General features: G+C 41.4%; 1 long non-coding RNA gene across 1 annotated transcript in view; it reads left to right on the forward strand.

Moving 5' to 3' along the window:
- LOC123329212 overlaps positions 1–6,585 on the forward strand; it is a 38,728-nt gene extending 32,143 nt beyond the window's left edge. The window contains exons 4-5 of the long non-coding RNA XR_006544551.2: positions 4,388–4,466; positions 6,451–6,585. This is a non-coding gene — a long non-coding RNA (uncharacterized LOC123329212). The remainder of the gene's footprint in view (positions 1–4,387; positions 4,467–6,450) is intronic.
- The last annotated feature ends 3,115 nt before the right edge of the window (positions 6,586–9,700 follow it).

Genomic DNA, 9,700 nt, shown 5'->3' on the forward strand with positions numbered 1-9,700 from the left:
TGAGATATATATATATATATATACAGTCTGAGGCCATTGGTTCTTCATGCAAGTGTGTAGCATGGGCACATGCCAGGGAGCACAATACCAAGGCCAGTTGAGAGTCATCGATATACAGTCACACAACATGAGAATGGCACCAGCAGAAAGGTAGCACACAGAATTGATAATGTACGAGCAGGTAAGAACTGACTTTTCTCATGTATCATGCTCAGCCTCCCAGGCTGATACTGCATGCAGTCCAAGCAAAGCTCTGAGCTTGGAGTTGCACAATTGAAATCAGTTTGTTTACAAAACTCTCTATAAATCATGCTGATTGGCTCTGGCCCAACTATAGGGCCTGTCCTATTAGAGTTCTCTGATGGCAGGAAACAAGAAGAAACTTGGCTAGCAAGAAAACATGGAATGCTTTGGAAGCACTTGGTGTACCTTAAATAAATGAGAAAGTCAAAACTGACTTCAGAAAGGAAGGGGGACAGCTCTTCAACTGTTAGACTCAAGGGCCTTGAGCACTAATGTCCACACAAAAATCTGCACACTAATATTTATAGCAGTTTTATTCAAAATATCCAAAATTTAAAAGCAACCAAGATGCCCTTTAGTAGGTAATGTATAAATAAACCGTGGTCCATCCAGACAATGGATAATTACTTTGTGCTAAAAAGAAATGAGCCATCAAGCCATGAAAAGACATGGAGGAAACTTAAATGCATGTTACTAAGTGAAAGAAGCCAGTTTGGAACGTCTACATACTGCATGATTCCAATTCTATGCCATTCTGGAAAAGGCAAAATTATGGAGACAGCAAAAAGATTAGTGGTTGCCAAAGGTTAAAGTCGTAAAGGATGTCCAGGTAGAGCACAGAGGATTTTCAGGACAATGAAAATACTCTGTAAATACCATAGGAACTTCCCTGGCTATGCAGAGGTTAAGACTTTACTTTCCAAGGCAGGGGATATGGATTCGATCCCTGGTCGGGAGCTAAGATCCCACATGTCTTGTGGCCAAAAAATCAAAACATAAAACAGAAGCTATAGCACAACAAATTTAATAAAGACTTTAAAAATGGTCCACATTAAAAAATCATTTAAAAAATGAAAGAAAATACCATTGTGGTGACTATATGTCATTATTCATTTGTCCAACCCATAGAACGTATGGGTTTCCCTTGTGGCTCAGCTGGTAAAGAATCTGCCTGCAGTGCAGGAGACCTAGGTTCGATTCCTGGGTTGGGAAGATCCCCTGGAGAAGGGAAAGGCTACCCACTCCAATATTCTGGCCTGAAGAATTCCATGACAGTCCATGGCGTCGCAAAGAGAGGGACACGACTAAGCGACTTTCATTTCGCTTCGCTTCATAGACTCTACAACACCAAGAGTGACCTCTGATATAAGCTGTGGACTTTAGGTGATGATGACGTGTCTGTATAAGGTCATCAGTTGTAACAAATGAACCACCTGGTGGGGATGTTGATGATGGGGGAGGATGTGCATGTTGTGATGGGGGTGGGGTAAGTGGGAAATCTCCATACCTTCCTCTTAATTTTTACTGTGAGTCTAAAACTGCTGTAGAAAAAGCTGAAGTATTTTTTTAAATAAACATAAATGTAAATGCTAAGGAGAGAATAATTGAAAGAACAAACACAGATTCTTTTTGGGTAAACCAGTTTATAAAGGAATGAAATCATTCAATTGGGACACAAAGGAACAATGTGAGTATAAATATAGATTGGGATGTGTGTGTACCTATTTGTTAAGTCCCTGCTGTGTGCACCACTGTGGCAGTTTCCAAGTTTCTGCTGCACTTGAACCTGTGCTGGTAATACTGAAAGCCTGCAGGCTTCACATATATGACCCCATGAAAAGCAGGGCCACAGAGCAAGGGAGAAAAAAATCCAACTGACATACATATTTACAATAAACTTCAGAGTAGGTATCAACTTTCAGTTATTCAATGGTATTTCTTTGTCTCGGTGAGAAATTCTATTTTTTAACATTGCTATCATTTCACTGACAATAATCCTGTTGAGATCAATGTGCAAACAGCACAGGAAATTATAGATAGGAACTTTGGATTATGAGTTCACCACATGACAAAAATGAATTTGCTTTCATTTTTTGTATAGTCTATTTCTAGACATTTCTACCAATTGTTGCTGAAATGGTTATGAGAGTAGAATTGGTAATGCAGTGAAACTCAAATTTACCTAAAGTTTATGGGCATTGCTGTTAGTATCATTTACATTTCTGAGATCAAATTTGGCTCAATAATATTTTTTTAAAACCACAAAAATAGACACTTTGCATGCTCTGTAAAACTAATACTCAAAATGTTAGCCCCCCCCCCTTTTTTTTTTTTTGTCCCACCACATGTAATCTGATTCTCTTACAGTGAATGAGACAGTCTGACCAGACCCATATTGGAGGAATGTAATTATTTATACGATATTAAGGAAGCCCTACTTAAAATGACAAACAGAATATGGCTACAGAAGGAGCATCCCAGTTTGTGATAGAGCCCCCTTGACAAAATTGACAAATTGAATCTTCATTAAAGCAAGACAAATTATTTAGCTAACACAAATAAGTTCAATTTAAGTAGAACTCCACAGAAACTCACACACATCACATTAAACTTTTAGAATTCATCAGTGTGTTCTAATTTTAGTAAACATTGGCTCTGAATTAGAAAGGAGAACCTACCATTTGGGTAAAACTAGGAGAAGGCAATGGCACCCCACTCCAGTACTCTTGCCTGGAAAATCCCATGGACGGAGGAACCTGGTAGGCTGCAGTCCATGGGGTCGCTAAGAGTCGGACACGACTGAGTGACTTCACTTTGACTTTTCACTTTCATGCATTGGAGGAGGAAATGGCAACCCACTCCAGTGTTCTTGCCTGGAGAATCCCATGGACAGGGGAGCCTGGTGGGCTGCCGTCTATGGGGTCACACAGAGTCGGACACAACTGAAGCAACTTAGCAGCAACAGCAGCAGCAGTTAACCTTTGGATGTTCAGGAGCAAATAACATACAATCCTGCTTTCAAAGTGTGGATAGAACAAATAAGTACACAAGCTGTCATAATTATTAAGTTAATTTCTGGAGGGACAAATAAACAAAGTTTTGCCCAGGTCTGTAACATCTAATATGGACCAAAAAGTCACTCTCTCATTACCACTCAAGCATAAGCCCCTATGAACAGGAAGCATCTCTGTGCTTCTCACCAACCTCATCCAAGTATCTTAACTTTGTATGCAGCACATAATAAATACCAGCTTAATAGACAACAATGTAGAATCAATGGTAAATAGTCATAGATTGGATGTGGGCATCAAGTGGCAGGAAGGAGGGGCTGGGAGGATATGAGAATGACACAAGCTTCCCACCCTAGGCAAGAATTCTCCCCACACCTTCAGGGACCTCAAACCTCAAACTTGAAAATCACAAGTGCTCACTACTCACCGAGGCTTCCTAATTCATTGTTGGGCTAGAACAGATATGTTCCTTAAAGTTTTTGATCCATCGTTTCTCATTGTTATGATTCTTCTTAAACCATTCTCCTGTAGAAACAGACACAAAAATATCTGCTTTCACCCTCTCCTCCTTTCTGTGTGTGTGTGCCCAGTCATGTTTGATTTTTGCAACTTTATGGACTATATGTAGCCTTCCAGTCTCCTCTGTCCTTGGTATTTTCCAGGCAAAAATACCAGAGTGGGTTGCCATTTCCTTCTCCAGGGGATCTTTCCAACCCAGGGATACAACCCATGTCTCCTGCATTGACAGGTAGATTCTTTACCACTGAGCCACCAGGGAAGTCTTCTCTTCCATTAGTGTTAAATATTTTGAAAGCTAATTATCCTTTATCACCAGTTTTTTCTTCTTAAGAAAAAGAACTGACTCATTGGAAAAGACCCCAATGCTGGGAAAGATTGAAGGTGGGAGGAGAAGGGGACGACAGAGGATGAGATGGTTGGATGGCATAACTGACTTGATGGACATGAGTTTGAGTAAGCTGCAGGATGTTGGTGATGTACAGGGAGGCTTGGCTTGCTACAATCCATGGGGTCACAAGGAGTCGGATACGACTGAGAGACTGAACTGAACTGAATCTAACACATCCCAGTTTTCTTTACGTATACTGTATCTTTCTAAATCTCTTTCCATTAGGTTTTTTTTTTTAATTTGAAGGCACCACATTCTATTAGTCACCTAAGTTTAAAGCCTTGCAGTTATTTTAATTTCTGTTCTCAGCATGGACATAAATTATTCTCCAAAGTATCTTAATTATGTCCCCATGTGCCTCTCATGTAGTACAGGGCTTGAGATTTCATGTAAATCCACTCTGTTCTCACTGGCTGTTCTCATCAAGTTTATTTTTTCTTGGCAGGTTACTATGCCCAAGCATCCTCTTTCTTGAATAGTCTTCATTAATAGCTGACATGAGTGGTGCCCACGACTACTACCAGGTACACATGGCTGAATTATGGCCATGCAGGGGGCGGTTATGACAACTATACTACTCTGGAATCACAGGGGGATTCTCTACCTGGTGACATTAGCCCAACCTGAATTTGACTATGCAAGGGTGTGTTATATTTGTGGGAGCAGAGGTTGAAAAGACTACAGGGATAACATCCCCAAATGACTTTCCATGATGAGATACAAAAATGACATCCAAAGAGAAAAACAAATGCTGTATAGTAACACATATATGGGGAATCTAGAAAAAAGGTGCTGATGAACCTATTTGTGAGGAAGGAATGGAAAGGCAGATGTAGAGAATAAACTTGTGGACACAGCAGGGGAAGGAGAGGGTGAGATGAGCTGAGAAGGCAGCATCGACATATATACACCACCATGTATAAACCAGATAGCTAGTGGGAAGCTGCTGTATAACACAGGAGGCCCAGTCTGGTGTTCTGTGATGACCTAGTAGGGAGGGATGGCAGGAGCTTGGGTGGGAGTGAGGCTAAGGAGGGAGGGGATATATATATATATATATATATATAGCCATGACTGACTTGGGTGGTTATAGCCTGACTCTGATGCTGGGAGGGATTGGGGGCAGGAGGAAAAGGGGACGACAGAGGATTCGATGGCTGGATGGCATCACTGACTCGATGGACGTGAGTCTGAATGAACTCCGGGAGTTGGTGATGGACAGGGAGGCCTGGCGTGCTGCAATTCATGGGGTCGCAAAGAGTCGGACACGACTGAGTGACTGAACTGAACTGAACTGGGCCATGCCTGATTTGGGTGGTTACATGACAGAAACCAACAAAACACTGTAAAGAAATTATCCTCCAACTAAAAAATAAATTTAAATCTAGTTTAAGAAAAAGAAATTGAATTCATGTGGAAACATGGGATATATTAAAATTTAAATAAAATATTTGTTTGTGTGCTCACTCGGTCGTGTCCGACTCTGCAGCCTCACAGACTAGCCCACCAGGCTCCTCTGTTCATGGAATTTTCCAGGCAAGAATACTGCCGTGGGTTGCTATTTCCTTCTGCAGGGGATCTTCCCGACCCAGGGATCAAATCCACGTCTCTTGTGTCTCCTGCATTGGCAGGAGAATTCTTTGCCACTGTACCACCTGGGAAGCCCTAAATAAAGTATTTTTAAAAGTTTAAATGTAGTTTTAAAACTACAGAAAGAAAAAGGAAAAAAGACATCCTTGTTCAACACTTGACAACTTCTTTTTTCAATATCTGAAGGACGTATAATCTGGGGTGTGAGAAAAGGAACAGTGTACCCTGGGTCCCTCTGTGGGGCCAGAGGACCAGTGGGACTGGTTCACCCTTGACGTGATGCACTGCGGCCAAGTGGATAGAAGAGTGAACAAACCCGCAGAGAGAGTTTAGTGCTATCTGATAAAGTGTGGCTTTGTGGGCACTTTTCTCTCCAAACAGCAGGATTATAGAAAATAACAGGCTGCAGCGTGTTTCTTTCCTAGAGGTGCCAAAAATAGGTCCTTTGTCATTAGTCTTCCTGAAGCTAAAAAGCGAGTCCCCATAGAAATGAGAAGCAACGCAAAGCCTGTCTGGATTCTCCTGGCAGGAACATAGTTTAGGGCAAACGAACCGTCTCTGCCGCTGATCTATGCTACAAGCAAGATGGGCAGAGGGTGAATTCAGAATAACCCCTTCCTTAGCAAAGACAAAAAGGCAAGAACAAAGAAAAAGAAGAATTTGAAATGAAAGGAATAAGGCAACACTGGCTCTCCCCGCTGCCCTTTCCTTCCATCCTAAACACAGAGAGTGTTTGATTCCCCTGCAGGTCTGGTTTGCTTCCCACTTGCCCACAAGTCTGAGATAGAATCAGAACAATTTAAACAATGTCCTCCAGCAGCGGATCAATGGAATTAGTGAATTTTAAATGTTAATGCATTCCATTCCTGGCAATGGAAAGTCATTCCAGTTCTTCAATTTTTTTTATCCTCCGCTTAGATGAACCAAAAGATGGAAAACCTGTCTAACATAGAATGGATCTTCTGTAGAGGCTTAAAAATGAAAATAAGATATAAAAAGAAAAATTTGCTCATGAAGAAAAATCAATTTCTTCGATGGCTTTTGGTGCCAGCATTTTTTTTTCCAGCAAACGTACAAGATTGTTGTCTGTGAGAAGAAGGGAGTGGCCAGATGACTCCAGCAGGAAGAAAATCTCTAGACTTTTATTCTGACTGCATTTGTTATTTCATGCATTCCTCTGCCTTTTCTTGCATTTCTTTTAGAAAGGATTAAAGGGTCAAGGTCTTGAACATGTGTTGGCTTCTTTCTTTTCAAGAACCCAGACAGGTGGGAACTCCACCATCTGGGAGCTCCCCAGCTGCACCCCCTGTTCGCTGGAGGAAAAGGGAGAGGAAGGGGTTTCATTGTTTTACTCAAAAAAGAAACATCCCCCCCCCCATTTATATTTTATTGTTGGGACAAATCATGTAAAAATTAACATTATTATTAACATTGCCCTCATCCACTCCACATTGGCCAGGGGTCCCTCAATGAATAGTGGCCAGTCTCCAAGAGTAAGCATTCTGGGAGAGAGGGCGAGACAAAGAGACACAAAGAGAGACAGAGAAAGAGAGACAGAGAGAGAAAGGGAGAGAGAGATGACTGACCTCTAAGACCTGGTGTCAGAAATCACTCAGCACCAACCCAGCCTCATCCTTTTCATCCAAAGCCCAGATCATATTCAAGAAAAAGGGAATTAGATCGCAACTCTTGATGGAATGACGATCAAAGAACTGGCCGACATGTTCGAATGCAGCACAGCAGAGGTGAAAAGCTGCTTGAAAGTGAGAACATTTGAAAATGGAACAGCATTCCAACACACAACTATCATCACACACCTTGTGGTATTTTGTTTCACCCAAAGTTGGTTTCCTGGAATTTCTTCAGGGGTAGCGTCATGACCACTTAAGATTTGGTAGAATAATTATTTTCTGCCCATTTTCAAACATTCCAATTCCAATATATCTTAGTCTAAAGAACTGACCACGGCTGCTGTTCTGGAAGCGAGAACATGAGTGGACAGATGGTGGTGGGGATTCTAAGTGACGCTGGCATCCCGCCTCCTCTCTGAGGCCTAAGGACAGTCAGCCCCTCCCTGGGTCAGCTAGAAGCCAGCTCCATGGAGGATCTGGAAACTCTCGATGACCATTTAAATTTTATAATGAACTTTCCAAATCTGGATGCTTTACAAGAAATATGGTGGAGGTACTGCAAGTGTTTCAAATATAGAAATTCAAATTAGAGATACCTATCCCAACCGTAAATGCTCTGCTGTGTTGTGCTCTGTCGTGTCCCATGTGGAATTTTTCAGGCAAGAATACTTGAGTGGATTGCCATTAAACACTTTCAAACTATAGTTCAGACCCTAGTACACAGACTTTTTCCCAGATCTCATAACCAAACATATACAACTTATTTCTACTCTTGGAAGTCTCTAGCTTTACATGGATATGTACATGTGTCCTTCTGCTATTGTGTTAAGGGATGGGGTTTCCCCAGAGTCTGGTCTTTATTTAATTTGGAATTAGGAACACAAATGGATGTTTAAGAATGGTGATGCTGACTCATACGAGTCATGGTTTACAGGGAGCTGTCTGTAGTTCTCACTGCATCAACTATGCCCTCAGGGTTAAAAGCAACAAAATCAAATTCCTTTCAAGGCTCCATGTAGACATTCACTCACTGAAAGGATATTTATCAAATGCCATTGAATCCCAAACCAGGAGTGCAGTCTAAGAGTTGTTGTTCTTGTTGTTGTTGTTGTTTAGCCACTAAGTTGTATCTGACTCTTTTGTAACCCCACAGATTGTAGTCCGCCAGGATCCTCTGTCTGTGGGATTTCCCCAAGAGTACTGGAATGGGTTGCCATCTTCTCCTCCAGCAGATCTTCCTGACCCAGGGAATGAGACTTGCACTACAGGCGATTCTTTACAACTGAGCCACCTGGGAAGTCTAGCAGTGGAAACCAGCGAATTGATCTTTTTAATACTGGATCCTGATGGTTGATGGAGGAGGCATGTCTGTGAATCAAGGAAGATTTCACAAAGGGCATAATGTCTAAGCTTAAAATGTAGATCACCAGATTGGAAAGGTACAGCTTACTCAAGGACTGTCAGGGGACTGCTGCTTTATCAACAAAGTTCATGTGGTAATCTAAGTCACTTGTGATCATTTCAGCAATTCAGCAAGTTAACCATCATTTAAGGGTGTGGTTCATGGCCCCTTGGGCTTCCCTGATAGCTCAGTTGGTAAAGAATCTGCCTGCAGTGCAGGAGACCCCAGTTCGATTCTTGAATTGGGAAGATCCCCTGGAGAAAGGATAGGCTACCCACTCCAATATTCTGGCCTGGAGAATTCCATGGACTGCATAGTCCATGGGGTCAACAATCATAAAAGAGCAAAGATCACTGATCATAGGTCATCATAGCAAGTATGATAATGATGAAAAAGTTTGAAGTATATCTGGAATTACAAAATACCAGGCTTTGCTGGTAGCTCAGCTGGTAAAGAATCTGCCTGCAATGCAAGAGACCCTGGTTTGATTCCTGGGTGGGGAAGATCCACTGGAGAAGGAAACAGCTACCACTCCAGTATTCTGGCCTGGAGAATTCCATGGAGTGTATAGTCCATGCGGTAGCAAAGAGTCGGACACGACTGAATGACTCTCACAAATGCAACAGAGACACGAAGGGAACAGATGCTCTTGGGAGATGGTGCTGATTACTTGCTGGATGCAGAGATGTCACCAACCCTCAATTTGTGGAAAAAAAAAAAAAAAAGGCAATATCTGCAAAGTACAGTCAAAGAAACACTGCCTGTGTTTTTCTTTATGCAGAAAATGCATGGATTCTTTTTTTAAATATTATTGATGCAGAGTTGATTTACAATGTTGTGCTATTTCTGCTGTACAGCAAAGTGATTCAGTTATAAATACATATATATTTTTTTCATATCCTTTTCCATTATGGTTTTTCACAAAATATTGAATACAGTTCCCCATGCTATACAGTAGGACCTTGTTGTTTATTTATTCTATATATAATAGTTAGAAAATGCATGGATTCAGAAAGGAAAGAGCCATGTAGGACTCCTAAGTTTCTTTGCCAACTAATTTTAACCTTTAAAAAGTATTTGCTTTACTTCAATGCACGACTCAAAGTTTTCACCTTCTATCTCATCAGGCCATTTT

This window comes from Bubalus bubalis, chromosome 14 (genome assembly GCF_019923935.1).
Source record: "Bubalus bubalis isolate 160015118507 breed Murrah chromosome 14, NDDB_SH_1, whole genome shotgun sequence".
Classification (NCBI taxonomy): Eukaryota; Metazoa; Chordata; class Mammalia; order Artiodactyla; family Bovidae; genus Bubalus; species Bubalus bubalis.